Raw genomic sequence first — 27,541 nt, forward strand, 5'->3', positions numbered from 1 at the left:
AATCAGACTTTTATATTTTAATTGTATCGGAATAAGAACTAATGAAAATGATTTGTTATATAACAATGAGAAAAAAAAGGCGCTGCTGAGATTTGAACTCCGGATCTCCTTTTAACTAAACAGGTGCTTTAACCAGCTAAGCCACAGCACCCACTTGATTCTTTATTTTGAAACACTTTTCTTTATGGTGTTCAAGAGAATATTGCTTTTTCACTTTCATATTCTTTTCTAAGTTCACACACTTCTCTACTCAAACACTTAAGATGAATGAAGACTCTTCACTTATTCAAAAACACCTCTCTAATTTGAAGTTTACCCTATTCATATCATTTTAAAATATACCTTGCTGAAGAATGGATTAGTTGAATTCAACAATAGAGTGATCACTCACCTCTATCTTGTTCTTTGTCATTTTCTTTTCCCTATTTCAATCAATGCCTTCCTACAAAAATCTTCACAATACCAAGCATGTTATTTAATTTTTAAGATAACTTATTCTAAGGTTCATAGAACCAGATGCTTATTCTTAAATTGTATTCAACATTTGTTTGATGAAAAATATTCGGAAAGCAAGGAGAAAACAGTTGGGTGCTGCTGATATTTGAACTCATGATTTCCTGTTTACGAGACAGGGGCTTTAATCACTAAGCCACAGCACCAACGTTAATAGTAAGAAATGCATAAATAATTCATTGTTGATGATGAAAATGTGTTTCCTGCTATAAATTCTTCTTTATATGTATTGTAATCTTAAACACTAAAAGATACTCAATCACTACGCAAGTATTAATATGTTTTAATAAACAGGTACTCTTATAAAACCCAATTTCATTTCTTGAATTCTTTAAAAAAAAATCATGAAGGTATTAATAATGCTCAAATCTAGGTAGAAATTTCATCTACGTCTTTCTCATAGATTTGTATTTTTTTCATTTTGCAATAACAGTATTCATTCTATAATCTTGAACATACTTCTGTTTTTATAAGGTTTAAGATGATCTGTTCAACAGTAAGATGAATCAGACTTTTATATTTAAATTGTATCGGAATAAGACCTAATGAAAATGATTTGTTATATAACAATGAGAAAAGCAAGGCGCTGCTGAGATTTGAACTCAGGATCTCCTCTTTACTAAACAGGTGCTTTAACCAGCTAAGCCACAGCACCCACTTGATTTTTTATTTTGAAACACTTTTCTTTATGGTGTTCAAGAGAATATTGCTTTTTCACTTTCATATTCTTTTCTAAGTTCACACACTTCTCTACTCAAACACTTAAGATGAATGAAGACTCTTCACTTATTCAAAAACACCTCTCTAATTTGAAGTTTACCCTATTCATATCATTTTAAAATATACCTTGCTGAAGAATGGATTAGTTGAATTCAACAATAGAGTGATCATTCACCTCTATCTTGTTCTTTGTCATTTTCTTTTCCCTATTTCAGTCAATACATTCCTACAAAAATCTTCACAATACCAAGCATTTTATTTAATTTTTAAGATAACTTATTCTAAAGTTCATAGAACCAGATGTTTATTCTTAAATTGTATTCAACACTTGTTTGATGAAAATTATTCGGAAAGCAAGGAGAAAACAGTTGGGTGCTGCTGATGTTTGAACTCATGATTTCCTGTTTACGAGAGAGGCGCTTTAACCACTAAGCCACAGCAGCAACGTTAATAGTAAAAAATGCATTAATAATTCATTGTTGATGATAAAAATGTGTGTTCTGCTATAAATTCTTCTTTATATGTATTGTAATCTTAAACACGAAAAGATACTCAATCACTACGCAAGGATTGATATGTTTTAATAAACAGGTACTCTTATAAAACCCAATTTCATTTCTTGAATTCTTTACAATTTTTTTTCATGAAGGTAATAATATTGCTCCAATCTAGGTAGACATTTCATCTACGTCTTTCTCATAGATATGTATTTTTTTCATTTTGCAATAACAGTATTTATTCTATAATCTTGAAAATACTTGGGTTTTTATACGGTTAAAGATGATCTGTTCAACAGTAAGATGAATCAGACTTTTATATTTTAATTGTATCGGAATAAGACCTAATGAAAATGATTTGTTATATAACAATGAGAAAAGCAAGGCACTGCTGAGAGTTGAACTCAGGATCTCCTGTTTACTAGACAGGCGCTTTAATCAGCTAAGCCACAGCACCCACTTGATTCTTAAAGTTGAAACACTTTTCTTTATGGTGTTCAAGAGAATATTGCTTTTTCACTTTCATATTCTTTTCTAAGTTCACACACTTCTCTACTCAAACACTTAAGATGAATGAAGATTCTTCACTTATTCAAAAACACCTCTCTAATTTGAAGTTTACCCTATTCATATCATTTTAAAATATACCTTGCTGAAGAATGGATTAGTTGAATTCAACAATAGAGTGATCACTCACCTCTATCTTGTTCTTTGTCATTTTCTTTTCCCTATTTCAATCATTGCCTTCCTACAAAAATCTTCACAATACCAAGCATTTTATTTAATTTTTAAGATAACTTATTCTAAGGTTCATAGAACCAGATGTTTATTCTTAAATTGTATTCAACACTTGTTTGATGAAAATTATTCGGAAAGCATGGAGAAAACAGTTAGGTGCTGCTGGTATTTGAACTCAGGATTTCCTGTTTACCAGACAGGCGCTTTAACCACTAAGCCACAGCACCAACGTTAATAGTAAAAAATGCATAAATCATTTATTGTTGATGATGAAAATGTGTTTCTGCCATGAATTCTTCTTTATATGTATTGTAATCTTAAACACGAAAAGATACTCAATCACTATGCAAGGATTAATATGTTTTAATAAACAGGTACTCTTATAAAACCCAATTTCATTTCTTGAATTCTTTACAATTTTTTTTCATGACGGTATTAATATTGCTCAAATCTAGGTAGAAATTTCATCTACGTCTTTCTCATGGATATGTATTTTTTTCATTTTGCAATAACAGTATTCATTCTATAATCTTGGAAATACTTGGGTTTTTATAAGGTTTAAGATGATCTGTTCAACAGTAAGATGAATCAGATTTTTATATTTTAATTGTATCGGAATAAGACCTAATGAAAATGATTTGTTATATAACAATGAGAAAAGCAAGGCGCTGCTGAGAGTTGAACTCAGGATCTCCTTTTTACTAAACAGGCGCTTTAACCAGCTAAGCCACAGCACCCACTTGATAATTAAATTTGAAACACTTTTCTTTATGCTGTTCAAGAGAATATTGCTTTTTCACTTTCATAGTCTTTTCTAAGTTCACACACTTCTCTAGTCATAAACTTAAGATGAATGAAGACTCTTCACTTATTCAAAAACACCTCTCTAATTTGAAGTTTACCCTATTCATATCATTTTAAAATATACCTTGCTGAAGAATGGATTAGTTGAATTCAACAATAGAGTGATCATTCACCTCTATCTTGTTCTTTGTCATTTTCTTTTCCCTATTTCAATCAATGCATTCCTACAAATATCTTCACAATACCAAGTATTTTATTTATTTTTTAGGATAACATTCTAAAGTTCATAGAACCAGATGTTTATACTTAAATTGTATTCAACACTTGTTTGATGAAAATTACTCGAAAAGCATGGAGAAAACAGTTAAATGCTGCTGAGATTTGAACTCAGGATTTCCTGTTTACGAGACAGGAGCTTTAACCACTTAGCCACAGCACCAACGGTAATACTAAAAAATGCATAAATAATTTATTGTTGATGATGAAAATGTGTTTTCTGCTATAAATTCTTCTTTATATGTATTGTAATCTTAAACACGAAAAGATACTCAATCACTACGCAAGGATTAATATGTTTTAATAAACAGGTACTCTTATAAAACCCAATTTCATTTCTTGAATTCTTTACAATTTTTTTTCATGAAGGTAATAATATTGCTCCAATCTAGGTAGACATTTCATCTACGTCTTTCTCATAGATATGTATTTTTGTCATTTTGCAATAACAGTATTCATTCTATAATCTTGAAAATACTTGGGTTTTTATAAGGTTTAAGATGATCTGTTCAACAGTAATATGAATCAGACTTTTATATTTTAATCTTATCGGAATAAGACCTAATAAAAATGATTTGTTGTATAATAATGCGCAAAGAAAGGCGCTGCTGAGAGATGAACTCAGGATCTCCTGTTTACTAGACAGGCGCTTTAACGAGCTAAGCCACAGCACCCACTTGATTCTTAATTTTGAAACACTTTTCTTTATGATGTTCAAAAGAATATTGCTTTTTCACTTTCATATTCTTTTCTAAGTTCACACACTTCTCTACTCAAACACTTAAGATGAATGAAGACTCTTCACTTATTCAAAAACACCTCTCTAATTTGAAGTTTACCCTATTCATATCATTTCAAAATATACCTTGCTAAAGAATGGATTAGTTGAATTCAACAATAGAGTGATCATTCCCCTCTATCTTGTTCTTTGTCATTTTCTTTTCCCTATTTCAGTCAATGCAGTCCTACAAAAATCTTCACAATAAAAATTATTTTATTTAATTTTTAAGATAACTTATTCTAAAGTTCATAGAACCAGATGTTTATTCTTAAATTGTATTCAACACTTGTTTGATGAAAATTATTCGGAAAGCATGGAGAAAACAGTTAGGTGCTGCTGAGATTTGAACTCAAGATTTCCTGTTTACCAAACAGGCGCTTTAACCACTAAGCCACAGCACCAACGTTAATAGTAAAAAATGCATAAATAATTTATTGTTGATGATGAAAATGTGTTTCCTGCTATAAATTCTTCCTTATATGTATTGTAATCTTAAACACGAAAAGATACTCAATCACTACGCAAGTATTAATATGTTTTAATAAACAGGTACTCTTATAAAACCTAATTTCATTTCTTGAATTCTTTACAATTTTTTTTCATGAAGGTATTATTATTGCTCAAATCTAGTTAGAAATTTCATCTACGTCTTTCTCATAGATATTTCGTTTTTTTCATTTTGCAATAACAGTATTCATTCTATAATCTTGAAAATACTTGGGTTTTTATAAGGTTTAAGATGATCTTTTCAACAGTAAGATGAATCAGACTTTTATATTTTAATTGTATCGGAATAAGACCTAATGAAAATGATTTGTTATATAACAATGAGAAAAGCAAGGCACTGCTGAGAGTTGAACTCAGGATCTCCTGTTTACTAGACAGGCGCTTTAACCATCTAAGCCACAGCACCCACTTGATTTTTAAGTTTGAAACACTTTTCTTTATGGTGTTCAAGAGGATATTGCTTTTTCACTTTCATATTCTTTTCTAAGTTCACACACTTCTCTACTCAAACATTTAAGATGAATGAAGACTCTTCACTTATTCAAAAACACCTCTCTAATTTGAAGTTTACCCTATTCATATCATTTTAAAATATACCTTGCTGAAGAATGGATTAGTTGAATTCAACAATAGAGTGATCACTCACCTCTATCTTGTTCTTTGTCATTTTCTTTTCCCTATTTCAGTCAATGCCTTCCTACAAAAATCTTCACAATACCAAGCATTTTATTTAATTTTTAAGATAACTTATTCTAAAGTTCATAGAACCAGATGTTTATTCTTAAATTGTATTCAACATTTGTTTGATGAAAATTATTTGGAAAGCATGGAGAAAACAGTTAGGTGCTGCTGAGATTTGAACTCAGGATTTCCTGTTAACGAGACAGGCGCTTTAACCACTAAGCCACAGCACCAACGTTAACAGTAAGAAATGCATAAATAATTTATTGTTGATGATGAAAATGTGTTTCCTGCTATAAATTCTTCTTTATATGTATTGTAATCTTAAACACGAAGATACTCAATCACTACGCAAGTATTAATATGTTTTAATAAACAGGTACTCCTATTGAAGGACTGGGTTAATTTAAGACCCAGCGGTGCCAGGGATAACACCTGAAACCTTCGTGGGTAACCTGTTCTGGCATACAAATGACAGAGACACGGGACACTTCTTCAGTGTCAAAGATTCGAGGTTTATTTACTGCAGGGAACACAGAAGTCACAGGAAGTACAACACGTGCAGGTTCCAGGAGACTGCTTCAACTTGTATCTGTGGATCGCTCCTTTTATACAGTTTTCTCTCATAGGTTAACATGGTACACAAAGGATTACAACTTGGTTCCCATCGTAAAGACCATAAGGGGTCGCTTTCATGTATTCAGGGCCCGGAACATAAGTACAGTAACATTTGGTAGTTCCCAACTGTAAAAGCACATCTTCTCACCATTAGTACATTCCAATCAGCAGTAAACAGATCGAGGATAAGGCGAAAAACAGGTGCAGAGGAAGACAGGAACGAAGAGGGTGTAAAAGGGGAGGTACCAGGAAACACGAGTTGCAAGAATCAAAAGGACGTGCCTAATGAGATGCACAACTGAGACAATAGTCCGGCACGGCAAGATGAGCCTCGAGCGGGGCCAGCTGCCTTGCAGTGTCATCCCCCTCATCATAAAGACACTTTCAAAGGAAATGTGTCTTCCGCAGGAGTTTGGGAATCCCAGGGTCGCGAAGCGGACAGCGTCCGTTCGCTGGCTACTTGAGGGCAAGAAACAAAATGGATGCCATATCTAAGAAGGAACCCGTGGGTTCAGATGAAGAAACCCACAAAACAAACGAACGGTTTAGGCTAGCACAGCGAAAACGCGTACACCCACTAAACTCGTCATTTGCGGTTCATAGATACCAGACTCGGCCATATTCGTGCGAGTCGAAAACACCACTTACGATCGTCACGGAACCTCAGACGCTCCTTTTGCCCTCATGTAGGCAAGCACTAGTCAGAATCATAATCGATCTCGATATTCATCAGACCATCCAGATGCTGCTGCAACATAATTCTATCCATCAATGCTTCCTTGGTAACAGGCGGCCGTCTTATACACGTTGTGGCACAGAGGCCACATAAGGCAGGACCACACTGCACATAAAGACAGCACGTGAACAGGAATGCTACAACAACCCCGATAATCATCAGAATCGTCCAACCCCAAGTCGACATTAGGCCCCAAAACCATCCTAGTAGCGTCCAATCCCCTACGTCCACGTGTATGGACTCAGAGATCTTATGCAACTTCGAGATGGTTTGATAGACAGTCGGAGCGTTATCTGGAATGAAAATACAACAGCTCGAATGGATCACCTTACATACTCCACCTCGATCTGCTAAGACAACGTCTAAAACCATACGGTTTTGTAACGTCATAAGCCTATCCGCCTGGAGCTCTGCTGTAATGTTACCAAGGGCACTGGCAGTGATATTAGCAGTCGATTCCACCACTCGAGTCAACTGTCTCAGGTTCCTACTATTGACCATAGGTCCCCAAAACGGAAAGAAACCCTTGAAAAAGTCTCCTGCCTCTTGACCGGCATTGTCCTCTTCGCTAATCACGCCCCTCACAACTCTGGTCTTATGATAATCTGCGGCAACCGTAAAAGTTGGAGGCAACAAGTTTGCAATATAACAGGTGCCCGCAAAGTCAAGGGGCAACCATGTATATGCACGGTCATAACAGACAAAGTATGTACCCTTGGCAGTCAGGAGAACAGGGGAAGAGAGCATTGGTAAAACATACGTCTCGGAGCAAGCACTCTCTCCAAGGTGAGCTCTCGGGCTTCGGCCACGACCTTTTAGACAGAAATTAACAAGGTGGGGTACGATCCATATTGGAGACGAGCTTTTAAGCTGTCTTTCACCTACGAGCGCATTATACTCAACCTCACTCAGATCCCTATAGGCTCACACCTCTTCATCTGGGATAAGCGACGGCTCATAGATATCCCTATCTAAGTCAGCAATCGCTATTGCCAAAGGCTTATGGTACGGACCGGGACCAAAGTGGGGAGAACGTGGCTCTCGATTGGGGTAAGAATCTAGTGCGCTTCGAAACATTGTTTGGAATGCTCGATCTGAACCCTGGGAACTGTAAGGTAGGACCAAGTACGGAATTCCTTTATCGGTGGTATGTGGCATTAACCCACACACCCAACAATTGGTAGTGTTTACAACCAACTGATGCTGATGAAGGAGCTGAACAAAGGAATTGTTCATGAACTCCGCACGTCTAGCCTGCTCGTGTTGTGGTAAGATGTGGAAGGAATGAGGAGAAACAGTGGAGATAGGTTTAGGTTCAGAAGAAGGGGTAGGTGAGGCAGTAGGCAAGAACGACTGTATCATGTAATACACCCCACCCACCAATAATGAGGAAACAGTTAAGAATAGAAGGAACACCTGAGACATGAAGCATTTTGTACGAGCAATTTGCTGCAGCTTGAATCTTTGGGCCTGAGCTTTTTCCAAATCCAACAGCTTTGAGAAAGCCATCCTCTAAAACCGTCCGCAGCGTTTTTGACGCACTTCGTTCTGTGTAGCAGTAGTCAATCCCCAGGAGTTCCCAGGAACCGACGGTCTTTGACCTAGTGTCAAGACCTACTAACCGGAAGGAAGTACCCGTGCGGCCCTACGGCCCACCCGGATGCAAGGTATTTTTAATTTACAATATGTACAAAATCTCCTAGCTGTGAAAGCAAACCGTATATATGGAAAAAGGCTCAAATTTACAAAATTACAATTTATACGAGTGTGTTCAGACTGAATGGTAGCAATGGGGTAACGTGGATGTCAAAGGAGAAAGCAGAGCTTTTATTAGTCTTTGATATTGGATCGCAGAAAATATCGGCTTTTCCCAGGACGTGTCTGTTCGTCAAACAGTTGGTCCGATGATGAAACAGAGTTCTGTTGATCAGTCAATTGTTCAGATCCTGAGTTTTGTGATGACAAATGTTCAACAATGTCGTTCTGCTGCACTGAGGTCTCTCCGACAGGCTGAGCGTCGCTAAAAGGAACGAAAGTCTGCACAGCTTCTGTTTCGGACGAGGCAATGCCCTTCCTCACCCACGAGTCTGCTGGTAAAGGTACAGGTACCTTTTTAGTATGGGTGGCATGCACCCAATTTTTGCGTCCTTCCTAACGAACAGCAGTCCTCGTGGCAAGGAGCACTTGGTAGGGTCCAGTAAAACGAGGCTCAAGGTTGCGTTTTCTGGCGAAGTTTCGTGTCACCACCCAGTCTCCGGGCTGGAGCTGGTGGCCTGGACCCTCCGTCTGCGTCGGCAGTGCTTCAAAGACCTGTTGGTGAATTAACCTCAGTTTAGCAGTCAGATCATGAAGATAATGGATCAACATTGGATATTCAAGATCAGAGAACACACTCGGTCTAGGGACCCCCCAAACATTGGCAGGGCGGCCGAACACAATCTCGTAGGGGCTAAGCCCTACTCGGGAGTGTACAGTCGCCCTTGTTGACAATAGAGCTAAGGGTAAAGCTTCAGGCCACGAGAGACCAGTCGTAGCCTGAATCTTCGCTAACTTTAATTTAAGGGTGCCATTATAACCTTCAACCAAACCTGCTGACTGGGGATGATTGGCGCTGTGGAATTTCTGTGTAATTCCAAGGCCCTTATCAGACCATACAATCCGTGGCATTCCATACCGAGGAAAGTATTCCTTCAGTAGGATTTTTGCAGTGGACAAAGCAGTGTTATCTTTGAGAGGGTAGGCTTCAATCCATCGGGAGAATGCGCAAACCACAACTAAAACGTACTTCAGGTTATTGCATCGCTCCATATGGATGAAGTCTAGCTGAATCACCTCAAAGGGACATGAAGGGGGAGCAAAATGGCCAGGAGGTTTAGGGGTTCCCTTACCAGGATTGTACATCATACATATCATACAATTCTTAACCAATCTCTCAGCACACTTAGAAATACCATCATTCTTCCATACAGGGGACAACAACTTGCAGATACCTTTCACACTAATATGCGCCAAGCCGTGTGCCATCGTCACAACAGCTAGCACATATGCATCCGGCAACATCCATCTCTTATTTTCCGACAAATCAATCCAACAGCCATTCGCATCCAACTTTCCCGTACTCTCTTTCCACTTCGTCTTTTCAGATTCAGTGGCCTCGTTCTGAATCGCTTTCACACTCTCGATAGTGTCCTCACACATACCAGTCTCTGTAGGCCACCTAACCGAACTCGTCACATACATTCTAGTACTAAGATTCCGGGCAGTCTCCTTAGCAATCTCATCCGTAAACGCATTACCACGACCAACATCATCCGTCACCTTACGGTGCGCACTACATTTAATAATCGCCACCTGCTTGGGCAATGTAAGCGCGTCCAAAAGATCATTCACGAGCTGTCCGTGCTGAATCTTCGTACCATGCGATGTCATGAACCCTCTCTCTCTCCACAAACGTCCAAAGCTATGGGCCACGCCAAATGCGTATTGGCTGTTGGCTGTCCGTAAACACATTCACCCGTTTCCCTTTCGACAACACACATGCTCTAGTCAAAGCAATCAGCTCTGCCGCCTGAGCAGAATTCTGATTCAATCTCGCACTTTCCACAACAGTACTCAATGTCACCACAGCATACACAGTCGTTACATCGCCATTCGGCAACTTAAAACACGACCCATCCACATACAAGGTCCCATCGGGATCTTCCAATGGAGTATTTTTCAGGTCTGCACGACCTTTTGTTTCCTCCTCGGTTCGTAAGTAGCAGTCATGAGGTGCTACTTCGTCTGATTCCATACTGATTGGCAACAAAGTCGCCGGGTTCAGGACGTTGCAACGTTTTATTTGAATGTGACTTGCCAAAAGCGTCAACTCATAACCAGACAATCTTGCACTTGTCAGGTGTTGAGTTTTCGTACGATTCAAGAGAGTGTCAACTGCATGCGGAACCATCACCGTAAGCATATTATCCATGACCAATCCTGCAGATTGTCGGATGGACACCGCGGCTGCCGCTGTTGCTCTCAGACAACTCGGCAATGCTCTAGCTACCGGGTCCAAGGTCGAGGAAAAATATGCACATGGACGTTGCTTACCGCCGAATTGTTGCGTCAAAACACTCAACGCACAACCTTCCCTCTCGTGAACGTATAGTATAAACGGCTTACTGTAGTCAGGGGTACCTAACACAGGAGCCGAACACAACGCATCACGCAATTCAGAAAAACTTTTCTGACATTCTTCCGTCCATGGTAAAGGAGTTGGAACATCCTTACACGTAAGAGCCACCAATGGTTTTGCTAGCAATGAAAAATTTGGAATCCATTGCCTGCAGTATGACGTTATACCTAAAAAGGCACGTACATCTCTCTGAGTTGTTGGCACAGTCATTCGAGCAATCGCTGCAATTCTCTCTGGGGTCAACCTTCTTCCCTCCTTTGACAATAAGTGACCTAGATAGGTTACTTCTTGACAACAATATTGCAGTTTAGAAGGTGACACCTTATGATGTAAGTCACAGAGATGTTGCAACAATGACACCGTAGCAATTTTGCAAATGTCCTGAGTATCTGCAGCCACCAATAAGTCATCGACATATTGGATCAAGGCCGCACCGGCCGGCAACACAAACGCATCTAGTTGGCCCTTCAAAGCTTGGCTATATATCGACGGGCTCTCACAGTAGCCCTGAGGAGCGCGTTTGAACCTAAAGCTGCGGCCACCGAGAGAGAAACTGAAAAGGTCCCTACTCTCCTCAGCAATCGGGATGCTAAAGAAAGCATTCTTCAGATCGATCACCGAGAACCAAGATGCAGAGGCTGGAGTCAGAGTCAGTAGAGCCGTGATGTCAGGCACCACAGGGAACTGAGGAATCACAATTGTATTCACCTCCCGTAAATCGATAACAAAACGATAAACAGGTGGTTTTGATGGATCAGTGCGCTTCAAGATGGGCAGTACAGGGCTATTGCACACGTTTCCCCGAGTCTCCTCGATAACATCTTTCTCGATCAAATCGTAAATGATCGCTAACAGCGCTCGCTCACCATCAAGGGAGATACGATACTGGGGAATACGTGGCAATCGCACATTCGATTTCAAGTGAACAACATAAGGGGAGATGTCAAGCAGGCCCACGTCATTGGGGCCCATTGCCCACAAAGATGCAGGAAGAGAACTCAATTCCGGTGGAAGCTTATCGATGGATAAGTACATAGGAGAGACAACTCTCTCACCCAACGTAAGCTTCACTCCCGCAGGAGAACAATACAGAGTCGCATACAGACGTTTTAGCAAATCCAGGCCCAAAAGATTTTCACCACAACCAGTAGTCAAAATCAAAGGAGCTTTCAGCTCACGTGGCCCAATTGTAAGGGGCAACGGACGAGAAACCGGATTGCTAACAGGGGCGCCAGAGAATCCAACGGAAACATTTGTTAAGCCAGACAAAGGTGCGCCAGGGAGTTTCGAATGCATGATGGAACTTTTCGCTGCACCAGTGTCCAACAGAAAAGGCTCAACTACGCCCGAGGTGGCAACTGCGATGTAAGGCCCTCTCTGATCAACCGGAACTGATACTACTCCCTCTCCTTGTCTATGGCTGTCCTAGTAATTACCGTTGTCAGCATCCTGATCGACGTAATAATCATCCACATTGTACTGCGCAGATCTTCCTTGCGACGATCCGCGCTGATCAAAACAATTATTAGAGTCAGAAGAATTGTTAGAACGATCATTTTGAGCACCACGACCTCTACCACGTGATGCCTGTTGAGGACCACCACGACCTCCTCTAGATGAATTACCATTGTTTCGATCAAGCAAAACTGGACAATCGAATTTCAAATGACCCTCTCCCCTACAATAGGCACACTGATTGTACCCTAACGAAGATCTCTGCGAAGAGGAGTCATTTTGCGATTGCGACCTATTCGACTGAGACTGCGATCTATTCCATTGTTGCGAATCATTCTGATTCGAACGTGGAGGATACGCTTGCTGCAACAACACTTTAGTTTTGAGTTCTTTTGTCTTTTTATCTGCTCGATCATTTTCTTCTTTCTCTCTATTCTCATAATATTGGGCCGTGGCCAATATTTGAGCAGAAGTGGAAACAGCCCACGCACTTTCTGAATTTCGTAATTTGTTGCTTAGGTCCGGCAACAAATTTGAGACAAACTTGTCCACAAACAATCGCTGACCTCCCTCGGTACCCATATCTTGACCACTATGATCAATGAATGCCTCCTCAAATCTTGTAAAGAAATCAGAGACACTCTCATCCTTCTTTTGTTTGCAAGCGGACAGTTTGTTCCAATTTACCTTCATAGCTGGCATAAGCGTCTTCATAAGAGTAATAATTCTCTGGGGCAAAGCCGTAATTAGCTGTTCAGGCTTGGCCCCACCAACTTGTCGGGTATCCGCCGCTGTAAGAGCAGCCCAATCACCTCCTAATTCTGCTACATGATTTTCCTGACTAATTTTCGCCCAAACCGGTTGCGGAACTACGTTACCGAACAACATATCAATGTCAGCCAGATTCATTATCGTAGCATCCAATAGCTGTGACAATTCTTTATAGTACCCTGCAGGATTTTTGCGAGGGTCAGGCAAAGATTGCTTTACCTGCAAAACCTCCGATCGTTTCCATGGGAGGTGTATCCACACTCTCTGGAAATGCGGCAGGATCGGCGGTGCAGCACCAGGGTTACCTGGCATCCACACTGGTGGAACTTCACGCATAGGATACTGACCAGGCGCTGCAAGCGGTCCCTCAATGTCTTCTAAAAACAATGCCCTAGGCATTATAGAAGGACGAAAAGACAACAACTGCTCGACAGCACGCTGAACATTGCTACCCACCATTATTCCGCTCGCAAACTGGAGCTGGAGATTAGTGAGAGCAGTCATTACATCATCAGATGCATCAGCCGATATTTGGTCACGTAGAACCTTGCACATTTCTTCAGACACGAACCTCTGTGTCGGTTCGTTAAATTGACAAAACGTATCAAGCACCACACGTGGAGGATTTCTAAGGGGGTATTTCATCCAACCCATCGCCATGTTATACAGCGAGTCACGTTCCCTACCACTGGGAAGCTGACTTCGTCTTTGAGGACCGTCCGAACCAGCGGACTCAAGAATAGGTCCAAGAGAATTAAAGAAGTTAGCAGCAACAGAAGGGGTACGACGTCGAACAGATGGAGAAGAAGAGTAACTCAACGGGATAATAAGAGAAGTGTCAGAAACAGAAGAAACAGCAGGAGTAACCAGAACAGTAGGAGCAGCGGGAACAGGAGTATGGAGAAGTACAAGCGGAGGAGCAGTAGGGACGGAAGCAGGTAGAGGAGCAGGAACGGGTTGAAGAACGGGGACAGGTTGTGGAACAGGAGCAGGAGCAGGTGGAGGAACAGGAGCAGGGGGAACCACAGGAACTACAGTACCCTGTGCGTACGGAGGTGGTGACTTCAAGAGATAGGACAACAAGGGGTCCTCTACTACTTCCTCCTTCTTATCCGTACCCGTCGGTAAAACGGGGTAACACTTATCTATAGTCATACGCTGCAATCTATCGAAAACTTCCTTTTCCTTTTCCTCCTTATCTCGCTGGAACTGCTCTGCGTTTCTTACCGTTGTAACAATACCTTCTCTTTTATTACGCTTAAGCTGCTTGATTTCTCTCTGCTTGGCTTCTTTACGCCACAACCGAAAGGAATCAAACATGGCCGGCCTTGCTTTTCTTTGGAACAATTTAGCTTCTAGATTATCTAAAATCGGGGTCTCAAAACTACCATGAGGTGGCCAACTAAGGACACCGTCTTTTTTAGTATAACGAACCCAACACTCATTGAACGTGATTGGACCCAAACCATGGCGGCTATACAACTCATAAGTTGGAGTTCCAACCGGAGGTATCGGACACGAGTCCTCCAGTCGGGAATCCGTACCACAACCCTTAAAGCAACTGAACAAAGTACTACAGCCAGGCATCGTGCACACTAACCGAGTTTCACAAACGTCAAGGGTTACGGGATTACACTATATCCCAGCAATGAGCAAAAACCCTCGGTTTTTGGCGACTGCAGACGTCAAATATCACAACAAAGAACAAAATACTAAGAACCACAAATACAATGGAACCATGCAACGATCGATGGCGTCAACAGGAAGGCCCGTCTATTGTCTCGCTGTACCAAGGTCTACGCCAGGTGCCAAAACAGGTCTACAGTCAGGGCAGCAGTCCGTCGCAGCCGTCAGGAGTCGGGAATCTTCGCGGGAAAAGTCGGTGGGCCACTTGTTTCGACAACAGGATCGATGAAGCGGGGTGCACCTTCCCTCGGAGATTTCATACGAAGTTCCACACGATCGTCGGGCTTTGGACCGGTACCACTGATGCAGCCCGACGTTGGGCGCCAACTGAAGGACTGGGTTAATTTAAGACCCAGCGGTGCCAGGGATAACACCTGAAACCTTCGTGGGTAACCTGTTCCGGCATACAAATGACAGAGACACGGGACACTTCCTTCGGCGTCAAAGATTTGAGGTTTATTTACTGCAGGGAACACAGAAGTCACAGGAAGTACAACACGTGTAGGTTCGAGGAGACTGCTTCAACTTGTATCTGTGGATCGCTCCTTTTATACAGTTTTCTCTCATAGGTTAACATGGTACACAAAGGATTACAACTTGGTTCCCATCGTAAAGACCATAAGGGGTCCCTTTCATGTATTCAGGGCCCGGAACATAAGTACAGTAACATTTGGCAGTTCCCAACTGTAAAAGCACATCTTCTCACCATTAGTACATTCCAATCAGCAGTAAACAGATCGAGGATAAGGCGAAAAACAGGTGCAGAGGAAGACAGGAACGAAGAGGGTGTAAAAGGGGAGGTACCATGATACACGAGTTGCAGGAATCAAAAGGACGTGCCTAATGAGATGCACAATTGAGACAATAGTCCAGCACGGCAAGATGAGCCTCGAGCGGGGCCAGCTGCCTTGCAGTGTCATCCCCCTCATCATAAAGACACTTTCAAAGGAAATGTGTCTTCCGCAGGAGTTTGGGAATCCCAGGGTTGCGAAGCGGACAGCGTCCGTTCGCTGGCTACTTGAGGGCAAGAAGCAAAATGGATGCCGTATCTAAGATGGAACCCGTGGGTTCAGATGAAGAAACCCACGAAACAAACAAACGGTTTAGGCTAGCACAGCGAAAACGCGTACACCCACTAAACTCGTCATTTGCGGTTGATAGAGACCAGACTCGGCCATATTCGTGCGAGTCGAAAACACCACTTACGATCGTCACGGAACCTCACTATAAAACCCAATTTCATTTCTTGAATTCTTAAAAAAAAAAAATTATGATCGTATTAATATTGCTCAAATCTAGTTAGAAATTTCATCTACGTCTTTCTCATAGATATGTATTTTTTTCATTTTGCAATAACAGTATTCATTCTATAATCTTAAAAATACTTCTGTTTTTATAAGGTTTAAGATGATCTGTTCAACAGTAAGATGAATCAGACTTTTATATTATATATTGTATCGGAATAAGACCTAATGAAAATGATTTGTTATATAACAATGAGAAAAGCAAGGTGCTGCTGAGATTTGAACTCAGGATCTCCTTTTCACTAAACAGGTGCTTTAACCAGCTAAGCCACAGCACCCACTTGATTCTTTATTTTGAAACACTTTTCTTTATGGTGTTCAAGAGAATATTGCTTTTTCACTTTCATATTCTTTTCTAAGTTCACACACTTCTCTACTCAAACACTTAAGATGAATGAAGACTCTTCACTCATTCAAAAACACCTCTCTAATTTGAAGTTTACCCTATTCATATCATTTTAAAATATACCTTGCTGAAGAATGGATTAGTTGAATTCAACAATAGAGTGATCATTCACCTCTATCTTGTTCTTTGTCATTTTCCTTTCCCTATTTCAGTCAATGCATTCCTACAAAAATCTTCACAATACCAAGCATTTTATTTAATTTTTAAGATAACTTATTCTAAAGTTCATAGAACCAGATGTTTATTCTTAAATTGTATTCAACACTTGTTTGATGAAAATTATTCGGAAAGCAAGGAGAAAACAGTTGGGTGCTGCTGATATTTGAACTCATGATTTCCTGTTTAAGAGACAGGCGCTTTAACCACTAAGCCACAGCACCAACGTTAATAGTACAAAATGCATAAATAATTCATTGTTGATGATGAAAATGTGTTTTCTGCTATAAATTCTTCTTTATATGTATTGTAATCTTAAACACGAAAAGATACTCAATCACTACGCAAGGATTGATATGTTTTAATAAACAGGTACTCTTATAAAACCCAATTTCATTTCTTGAATTCTTTACAATTTTTTTTCATGAAGGTAATATTATTGCTCCAATCTAGGTAGACATTTCATCTACGTCTTTCTCATAGATAAGTAATTTTTTCATTTTGCAATAACAGTATTCATTCTATGATCTTGAAAATACTTGGGTTTTTATAAGGTTAAAGATGATCTGTTCAACAGTAAGATGAATCAGACTTTTATATTTTAATTGTATCGGAATAAGACCTAATGAAAATGATTTGTTATATAACAATGAGAAAAGCAAGGCACTGCTGAGAGTTGAACTCAGGATCTCCTGTTTACTAGACAGGCGCTTTAACCAGCTAAGCCACAGCACCCACTTGATTCTTAAATTTGAAACACTTTTCTTTATGATGTTCAAGAGAATATTGCTTTTTCACTTTCATATTCTTTTCTAAGTTCACACACTTCTCTACTCAAACACTTAAGATGAATGAAGACTCTTCACTTATTCAAAAACACCTCTCTAATTTGAAGTTTACCCTATTCATATCATTTTAAAATATACCTTGCTGAAGAATGGATTAGTTGAATTCAACAATAGAGTGATCATTCACCTCTATCTTGTTCTTTGTCATTTTCTTTTCCCTATTTCAGTCAATGCATTCCTACAAAAATCTTCACAATACCAAGCATTTTATTTAATTTTTAAGATAACTTATTCTAAAGTTCATAGAACCAGATGTTTATTCTTAAATTGTATTCAACATTTGTTTGATGAAAATTATTCGGAAAGCATGGAGAAAACAGTTAGGTGCTGCTGAGATTTGATCTCAGGATTTCCTGTTTACGAGACAGGCGCTTTAACCACTAAGCCACAGCACCAACGTTAATAATAAGTAATGCATAAATAATTTATTGTTGATGATGAAAATGTGTTTCCTGCTATAAATTCTTCTTTATATGTATTGTAATCTTAAACACGAGAAGATACTCAATCACTACGCAAGTATTAATATGTTTTAATAAACAGGTACTCTTATAAAAGCCAATTTCATTTCTTGAATTCTTTACAATTTTTTTTCATGAAGGTATTAATATTGCTCAAATCAAGGTAGACATTTCATTTACGTCTTTCTCATAGATAAGTATTTTTTTCATTTTGCAATAATAGTATTCATTCTATAATCTTGAAAATACTTGGGTTTTTATAAGGTTAAAGATGATCTGCTCAACAGTAAGATGAATCAGACTTTTATATTTTAATTGTATCGGAATAAGACCTAATGAAAATAAATTGTTATATAACAATGAGAAAAGCAACACACTGCTGAGAGTTGAACTCAGGGTCTCCTGTTTACTAGACAGGCGCTTTAACCAGCTAAGCCACAGCACCCACTTGATTCTTAAGTTTGAAACACTTTTCTTTATGGTGTTCAAGAGAATATTGCTTTTTCACTTTTATATTCTTTTCTAAGTTCACACACTTCTCTACTCAAACACTTAAGATGAATGAAGACTCTTCAGTCATTCAAAAACACCTCTCTAATTTGAAGTTTACCCTATTCATATCATTTTAAAATATACCTTGCTGACGAATGGATTAGTTGAATTCAACAATAGAGTGATCATTCACCTCTATCTTGTTCTTTGTCATTTTCTTTTCCCTATTTCAATCAATGCATTCCTACAAATATCTTCACAATACCAAGTATTTTATTTATTTTTTAGGATAACATTCTAAAGTTCATAGAACCAGATGTTTATACTTAAATTGTATTCAACACTTGTTAGATGAAAATTATTCGGAAAGCAAGGAGAAAACAGTTGGGTGCTGCTGATATTTGAACTCATGATTTCCTGTTTACGAGACAGGGGCTTTAACCACTAAGCCACAGCATCAACGTTAATAGTAAGAAATGCATAAATAATTCATTGTTGATGATAAAAATGTGTTTCCTGCTATAAATTCTTCTTTATATGTATTGTAATCTTAAACACGAAAAGATACTCAATCACTACGCAAGGATTGATATGTTTTAATAAACAGGTACTCTTATAAAACCCAATTTCATTTCTTGAATTCTTTACAATTTTTTTTCATGAAGGTAATAATATTGCTCCAATCTAGGTAGACATTTCATCTACGTCTTTCTCATAGATAAGTAATTTTTTCATTTTGCAATAACAGTATTCATTCTATGATCTTGAAAATACTTGGGTTTTTATAAGGTTAAAGATGATCTGTTCAACAGTAAGATGAATCAGACTTTTATATTTTAATTGTATCGGAATAAGACCTAATGAAAATGATTTGTTATATAACAATGAGAAAAGCAAGGCACTGCTGAGAGTTGAACTCAGGATCTCCTGTTTACTAGACAGGCGCTTTAACCAGCTAAGCCACAGCACCCACTTGATTCTTAAATTTGAAACACTTTTCTTTATGATGTTCAAGAGAATATTGCTTTTTCACTTTCATATTCTTTTCTAAGTTCACACACTTCTCTACTCAAACACTTAAGATGAATGAAGACTCTTCACTTATTCAAAAACACCTCTTTAATTTGAAGTTTACCCTATTCATATCATTTTAAAATATACCTTGCTGAAGAATGGATTAGTTGAATTCAACAATAGAGTGATCATTCACATCTATCATTTTCTTTGTCATTTTCTTTTCCCTATTTCAGTCAATGCATTCCTACAAAAATCTTCACAATACCAAGCATTTTATTTAATTTTTAAGATAACTTATTCTAAAGTTCATAGAACCAGATGTTTATTCTTAAATTGTATTCAACACTTGTTTGATGAAAATTATTCGGAAAGCAAGGAGAAAACAGTTGGGTGGTGCTGATATTTGAACTCATGATTTCCTGTTTATGAGACAGGGGCTTTAACCACTAAGCCACAGCACCAACGTTAATAGTAAGAAATGCATAAATAATTCATTGTTGATGATGAAAATGTGTTTCCTGCTATAAATTCTTCTTTATATGTATTGTAATCTTAAACACGAAAACATACTCAATCACGACGCAAGTATTATTATGTTTTATTAAACAGGTACTCTTATAAAACCCAATTTCATATCTTGAATTCTTTAAAAAAAATCATGAAGGTATTAATATTGCTCAAATCTAGGTAGAAATTTCATCTACGTCTTTCTCATAGATATGTATTTTTTTCATTTTGCAATAACAGTATTCATTCTATAATCTTGAAAATACTTCTGTTTTTAAAAGGTTTAAAATGATCTGTTCAACAGTAAGATGAATCAGACTTTTATATTTTAATTGTATCGGAATAAGACCTAATGAAAATGATTTGTTATATAACAATGAGAAAAACAAGGCGCTGCTGAGATTTGAACTCAGGATCTCCTTTTTACTAAACAGGTGCTTTAACCAGCTAAGCCACAGCACCCACTTGATCCTTTATTTTGAAACACTTTTCTTTATGGTGTTCAAGAGAACTTTGCTTTTTCACTTTCATATTCTTTTCTAAGTTCACACACTTCTCTACTCAAACCCTTAAGATGAATGAAAACTCTTCACTTATTCAAAAACACCTCTCTAATTTGAAGTTTACCCTATTCATATCATTTTAAAATATACCTTGCTGAAGAATGGATTAGTTGAATTCAACAATAGAGTGATCATTCACCTCTATCTTGTCCTTGTCATTTTCTTTTCCCTATTTCAGTCAATGCATTCCTACAAAAATCTTCATAATACCAAGCATTTTATTTAATTTTTAAGATAACTTATTCTAAAGTTCATAGAACCAGATGTTTATTCTTAAATTGTATTCAACACTTGTTTGATGAAAATTATTCGGAAAGCAAGGAGAAAACAGTTGGGTGCTGCTGATATTTGAACTCATGATTTCCTGTTAACGAGACAGGCGCTTTAACCAAGATGAATGAAGACTCTTCAGTCATTCAAAAACACCTCTCTAATTTGAAGTTTACCCTATTCATATCATTTTAAAATATACCTTGCTGAAGAATGGATTAGTTGAATTCAACAATAGAGTGATCATTCACCTCTATCATTTTCTTTGTCATTTTCTTTTCCCTATTTCAGTCAATGCATTCCTACAAAAATCTTCACAATACCAAGCATTTTATTTAATTTTTAAGATAACTTATTCTAAAGTTCATAGAACCAGATGTTTATTCTTAAATTGTATTCAACACTTGTTTGATGAAAATTATTCGGAAAGCAAGGAGAAAACAGTTGGGTGCTGCTGATATTTGAACTTATGATTTCCTGTTTACGAGACAGGGGCTTTAACCACTAAGCCACAGCACCAACGTTAATAGTAAGAAATGCATAAATAATTCATTGTTGATGATGAAAATGTGTTTCCTGCTATAAATTCTTCTTTATATGTATTGTAATCTTAAACACGAAAAGATACTCAATCACTACGCAAGTATTAATATGTTTTAATAAACAGGTACTCCTATAAAACCCAATTTCATTTCTTGAATTCTTTAAAAAAAAAATTATGAAGGTATTAATATTGCTCAAATCTAGGTAGAAATTTCATCTACGTCTTTCTCATAGATATGTATTTTTTTCATTTTGCAATAACAGTATTCATTCTATAATCTTGAAAATACTTCTGTTTTTATAAGGTTTAAGATGATCTGTTCAACAGTAAGATGAATCAGACTTTTATATTTTAATTGTATCGGAATAAGACCTAATGAAAATGATTTGTTATATAACAATGAGAAAAGCAAGGCGCTGCTGAGATTTGAACTCAGGATCTCCTTTTTACTAAACAGGTGCTTTAACCAGCTAAGCCACAGCACCCACTTGATTCTTTATTTTGAAACACTTTTCTTTATGGTGTTCAAGAGAATATTGCTTTTTCACTTTCATATTCTTTTCTAAGTTCACACACTTCTCTACTCAAACACTTTAGATGAATGAAGACTCTTCAGTCATTCAAAAACACCTCTCTAATTTGAAGTTTACCCTATTCATATCATTTTAAAATATACCTTGCTGAAGAATGGATTAGTTGAATTCAACAATAGAGTGATCATTCACCTCTATCATTTTCTTTGTCATTTTCTTTTCCCTATTTCAGTCAATGCATTCCTATCAAAATCTTCACAATACCAAGCATTTTATTTAATTTTTAAGATAACTTATTCTAAAGTTCATAGAACCAGATGTTTATTCTTAAATTGTATTTAACATTTGTTTGATGAAAATTATTCGGAAAGCATGGAGAAAACAGTTAGGTGCTGCTGAGATTTGAACTCAGGATTTCCTGTTTACGAGACAGGCGCTTTAACCACTAAGCCACAGCACCAACGTTAATAGTAAGAAATGCATAAATAATTCATTGTTGATGATGAAAATGTGTTTCCTGCTATAAATTCTTCTTTATATGTATTGTAATCTTAAACACGAAAACATACTCAATCACTACGCAAGTATTAATATGTTTTATTAAACAGGTACTCTTATAAAACCCAATTTCATTTCTTGAATTCTTTACAACTATTTTTTTCATGAAGGTAATAATATTGCTCCAATCAAGGTAGACATTTCATCTACGTCTTTCTCATAGATAAGTATTTTTTTCGTTTTACAATAACAGTATTCATTCTATAATCTTGAAAATACTTGGGTTTTTATAAGGTTAAAGATGATCTGTTCAACAGTAAGATGAATCAGACTTTTATATTTTGATTGTATCGGAATAAGACCTAATGAAAATGATTTGTTATATAACAATGAGAAAAGCAAGGGACTGCTGAGAGTTGAACTCAGGATCTCCTGTTTACTAGACAGGCGCTTTAACCAGCTAAGCCACAGCACCCACTTGATTCTTAAGTTTGAAACACTTTTCTTTATGGTGTTCAAGAGAATATTGCTTTTCCACTTTCATATTCTTTTCTAAGTTCACACACTTCTCTACTCAAACACTTTAGATGAATGAAGACTCTTCACTTATTCAAAAATACTTCTCTAATTTGAAGTTTACCCTATTCATATCATTTTAAAATATACCTTGCTGACAAATGGATTAGTTGAATTCAACAATAGAGTGATCATTCACCTCTATCTTGTTCTTTGTCATTTTCTTTTCCCTATTTCAGTCAATGCATTCCTACAAAAATCTTAACAATACCAAGCATTTAATTTAATTTTTAAGATAACTTATTCTAAAGGTCATAGAACCAGATGTTTATTCTAAAATTGTATTCAACACTTGTTTGATGAAAATTATTCGGAAAGCATGGAGAAAACAGTTAGGTGCTGCTGGTATTTGAACTCATGATTTCCTGTTTACCAGTCAGGCGCTTTAACCACTAAGCCACAGCACCAACGTTAATAGTAAAAAATGAATAAATCATTTATTGTTGATGATGAAAATGTGTTTCTGCCATAAATTCTTCTTTATATGTATTGTAATCTTAAACACAAAAAGATACTCAATCACTACGCAAGGATTAATATGTTTTAATAAACAGGTACTCTTATAAAACCCAATTTCATTTCTTGAATTCTTTACAATTTTTTTTCATGAAGGTATTAATATTGCTCAAATCTAGGTAGAAATTTCATCTACGTCTTTCTCATAGATATGTATTTTTTTCATTTTGCAATAACAGTATTCATTCTATAATCTTGGAAATACTTGGGTTTTTATAAGGTTTAAGATGATCTGTTCAACAGTAAGATGAATCAGATTTTTATATTTTAATTGTATCGGAATAAGACCTAATGAAAATGATTTGTTATATAACAATGAGAAAAGCAAGGCGCTGCTGAGAGTTGAACTCAGGATCTCCTTTTTACTAAACAGGCGCTTTAACCAGCTAAGCCACAGCACCCACTTGATTCTTAATTTAGAAACACTTTTCTTTATGCTGTTCAAGAGAATATTGCTTTTTCACTTTCATAGTCTTTTCTAAGTTCACACACTTCTCTACTCATAAACTTAAGATGAATGAAGACTCTTCACTTATTCAAAAACACCTCTCTAATTTGAAGTTTACCCTATTCATATCATTTTAAAATATACCTTGCTGACGAATGGATTAGTTGAATTCAACAATAGAGTGATCATTCACCTCTATCTTGTTCTTTGTCATTTTCTTTTCCCTATTTCAATCAATGCATTCCTACAAATATCTTCACACTACCAAGCATTTTATTTAATTTTTAAGATAACTTTTTCTAAAGTTCATAGAACTAGATGTTTATTCTTAAATTGTATTCAACACTTGTTTGATGAAAATTATGCGGAAAGCATGGAGAAAACTGTTAGGTGCTGCTGAGATTTGAACTCAGGATTTCCTGTTTACGAGACAGGAGCTTTAACCACTAAGCCACAGCCCCAAAGGTAATAGCAAGAAAATAAATAAATAATTTATTATTGATGATGAAAATGTGTTTTCTGCTATAAATTCTTCTTTATATGTATTGTAATCTTAAACACGAAAAGATACTCAATCACTACGCAAGGATTAATATGTTTTAATAAACAGGTACTCTTATGAAATCAAATTTCATTTCTTGAATTCTTTACAATTTTTTTTCATGAAGGTATTAATATTGCTCAAATCTAGGTAGACATTTCATCTACGTCTTTCTCATAGATATGTATTTTTTTCATTTTGCAATAACAGTATTCATTCTATAATCTTGAAAATACTTGGGTTTTTATAAGGTTTAAGATGATCTGTTCAACAGTAATATGAATCAGACTTTTATATTTGAATTGTATCGGAATAAGACCTAATGAAAATGATTTGTTGTATAACAATGAGAAAAGCAAGGCGCTGCTGAGAGTTGAACTCAGGATCTCCTGTTTACTAGATAGGCGCTTTAACCAGCTAAGCCACAGCACCCACTTTATTCTTAATTTTGAAACACTTTTCTTTATGGTGTTCAAGAGAATATTGCTTTTTCACTTTCATATTCTTTTCTAAGTTCACACACTTCACTACTCAAACACTTAAGATGAATGAAGACTCTTCACTTATTCAAAAACACCTCTCTAATTTGAAGTTTACCCTATTCATATCATTTTAAAATATACCTTGCTGAAGAATGGATTAGTTGAATTCAAAAATAGAGTGATCATTCACCTCTATCTTGTTCTTTGTCATTTTCTTTTCCCTATTTCAGTCAATGCATTCCTACAAAAATCTTCACACTACCAAGCATTTTATTTAATTTTTAAGATAACTTTTTCTAAAGTTCATAGAACTAGATGTTTATTCTTAAATTGTATTCAACACTTGTTTGATGGAAATTATTCGGAAAGCATGGAGAAAACTGTTAGGTGCTGCTGAGATTTGAACTCAGGATTTCCTGTTTACGAGACAGGAGCTTTAACCACTAAGCCACAGCCCCAAAGGTAATGGTAAAAAATGCATAAATAATTTATTGTTGATGATGAAAATGTGTTTTCTGCTATAAATTCTTCTTTATATGTATTGTAATCTTAAACACGAAAAGATACTCAATCACTACGCAAGGATTAATATGTTTTAATAAACAGGTACTCTTATAAAATCAAATTTCATTTCTTGAATTCTTTACAATTTTTTTTCATGAAGGTATTAATATTGCTCAAATCTAGGTAGAAATTTCATCTACGTCTTTCTCATAGATATGTAGTTTTTTTATTTTGCAATAACAGTATTCATTCTATAATCTTGAAAATACTTGGGTTTTTATAAGGTTTAAGATGATCTTTTCAACAGTAAGACAAGGAACATCATCGCTACTTAGCGCCTCACGCTTATCCCGCTGAACAGCGTTTTTAAAATCTTCTTTTGTGTATTTGCTATTTCTTTTTGCTGACTGCATTGTTTTTTTCAAATTGCGCCTTACCTGCATTCTAATTGGCATCCACCGCTGCTCGAGCGGGTCCGGTTCTCGGGGTGGGCTCATTTTGCAGCAGACATCTTGGAGTGGGGTAGGAGTTTGGGCGCCATCTTTTAGCGAGCGCTCTAGTGCGCTGTAGCATAGGTGGGACGCCTACTTAAGGCGAGTTGCTTCAGGGTTGGCCTGACAAGGAACATCATCGCTACTTAGCGCCTCGCGCTTATCTCGCTGAACAGCGTTTTTAAAATCTTCTTTTGTGTATTTGCTATTTCTTTTTTGATGACTGCATTGGTTTTTTAAAATTGCCCCTTACCTGCATTCTAATTGGCATCCACCGCTGCTCGAGCGGGTCCGGTTCTCGGGGTAGGCTCATTTTGCAGCAGACATCTTGGAGTGGGGTAGGAGTTTGGGCGCCATCTTTTAGCGAGCGCTCTAGTGCACTGTAGCATAGGTGAGACACCTACTTAAGGCGAGCTGCTTCAGGGTTCGGCCTGACAAGGAACATCATCGCTACTTAGCGCCTCGCGCTTATCTAGCTAAACAGCGTTTTTAAAATCTTCTTTTGTGTATTTGCTATTTCTTTTTTGCTGACTGCACTGGTTTTTTAAAATTGCCCCTTACCTGCATTCTAATTGGCATCCACCGCTGCTCGATTGGGTCCGGTTCTCGGGGTAGGCTCATTTTGCAGCAGACATCTTGGAGTGGGGTAGGAGTTTGGGCGCCATCTTTTAGCGAGCGCTCTAGTGCGCTGTAGCATAGGTGGGACACGTACTTAAGGCGAGCTGCTTCAGGGTTCGGCCTGACAAGGAACATCATCGCTACTTAGCGCCTCGCGCTTATCTCGCTAAACAGCGTTTTAAAATCTTCTTTTGTGTATTTGCTATTTCTTTTTTGCTGACTGCATTGGTTTTTTAAAATTGCCCCTTACCTGCATTCTAATTGGCATCCACCGCTGCTCGAGCGGGTCCGGTTCTCGGGGTGGGCTCATTTTGCAGCAGACATCTTGGAGTGGGGTAGGAGTTTGGGCGCCATCTTTTAGCGAGCGCTCTAGTGCGCTGTAGCATAGGTGGGACACCTACTTAAAGCTCCCTGCCTAGCGCAGCGGTATCGCCCTCGCTTAGCCTGAGTCGTGCCAGAGTCCTGCCCATCTGCGCCCGTCCGCGTACGGTCGTGTTGGTCGGGGTGGGACTCTGTCCATCGCTTGATGTTGCACGATGCTTCGTTACACCAGGGAAGCTCTTGTGTCCATCGGCCGGTGTTTGCCATCATGCGATACTGCTCGTGTACATCCTTTTTGTGGTCCACAACAGTGTGCATGCGGTAGGTGGATGCTTGAAGCCCCCGCCTTATTGGGCGATGCCGGAGCTAAGTTAGCTACTTGCAGCACACTTCCCTCGCATCTCATTACCATCTGGAACCTAAATGTGAGGTCGTTGGCTAAACACCACCAGGACATAGCCGACCTCTTGGGACAGGAACTCCCT

The 27,541-nt window shown here is 37.8% G+C and overlaps 11 non-coding genes across 11 annotated transcripts; all 11 read right to left on the reverse strand.

The window, feature by feature from the left end:
- Positions 1–2,622: 2,622 nt before the first annotated feature.
- TRNAT-GGU (transfer RNA threonine (anticodon GGU)) lies at positions 2,623–2,695 on the reverse strand. The gene has a single exon. It is a non-coding gene; the product is annotated as a tRNA-Thr (tRNA).
- A 1,962-nt stretch (positions 2,696–4,657) lies between these two features.
- Positions 4,658–4,730, reverse strand: TRNAT-GGU (transfer RNA threonine (anticodon GGU)). Its single transcript has one exon. It is a non-coding gene; the product is annotated as a tRNA-Thr (tRNA).
- A 438-nt stretch (positions 4,731–5,168) lies between these two features.
- Positions 5,169–5,242, reverse strand: TRNAT-AGU (transfer RNA threonine (anticodon AGU)). Its single transcript has one exon. It is a non-coding gene; the product is annotated as a tRNA-Thr (tRNA).
- A 435-nt stretch (positions 5,243–5,677) lies between these two features.
- TRNAT-CGU (transfer RNA threonine (anticodon CGU)) lies at positions 5,678–5,750 on the reverse strand. Its single transcript has one exon. It is a non-coding gene; the product is annotated as a tRNA-Thr (tRNA).
- Positions 5,751–17,487: 11,737 nt separating this feature from the next.
- TRNAT-AGU (transfer RNA threonine (anticodon AGU)) lies at positions 17,488–17,561 on the reverse strand. The gene has a single exon. It is a non-coding gene; the product is annotated as a tRNA-Thr (tRNA).
- A 435-nt stretch (positions 17,562–17,996) lies between these two features.
- TRNAT-CGU (transfer RNA threonine (anticodon CGU)) lies at positions 17,997–18,069 on the reverse strand. The gene has a single exon. It is a non-coding gene; the product is annotated as a tRNA-Thr (tRNA).
- A 1,454-nt stretch (positions 18,070–19,523) lies between these two features.
- On the reverse strand, positions 19,524–19,597 carry TRNAT-AGU (transfer RNA threonine (anticodon AGU)). Its single transcript has one exon. It is a non-coding gene; the product is annotated as a tRNA-Thr (tRNA).
- Positions 19,598–22,448: 2,851 nt separating this feature from the next.
- On the reverse strand, positions 22,449–22,521 carry TRNAT-CGU (transfer RNA threonine (anticodon CGU)). The gene has a single exon. It is a non-coding gene; the product is annotated as a tRNA-Thr (tRNA).
- Positions 22,522–24,487: 1,966 nt separating this feature from the next.
- On the reverse strand, positions 24,488–24,560 carry TRNAT-CGU (transfer RNA threonine (anticodon CGU)). Its single transcript has one exon. It is a non-coding gene; the product is annotated as a tRNA-Thr (tRNA).
- Positions 24,561–24,998: 438 nt separating this feature from the next.
- On the reverse strand, positions 24,999–25,072 carry TRNAT-AGU (transfer RNA threonine (anticodon AGU)). The gene has a single exon. It is a non-coding gene; the product is annotated as a tRNA-Thr (tRNA).
- A 435-nt stretch (positions 25,073–25,507) lies between these two features.
- TRNAT-CGU (transfer RNA threonine (anticodon CGU)) lies at positions 25,508–25,580 on the reverse strand. Its single transcript has one exon. It is a non-coding gene; the product is annotated as a tRNA-Thr (tRNA).
- Positions 25,581–27,541: the final 1,961 nt, after the last annotated feature.

Source organism: Lissotriton vulgaris, chromosome 12 (assembly GCF_964263255.1).
Source record: "Lissotriton vulgaris chromosome 12, aLisVul1.2, whole genome shotgun sequence".
NCBI classification, from domain to species: Eukaryota; Metazoa; Chordata; class Amphibia; order Caudata; family Salamandridae; genus Lissotriton; species Lissotriton vulgaris.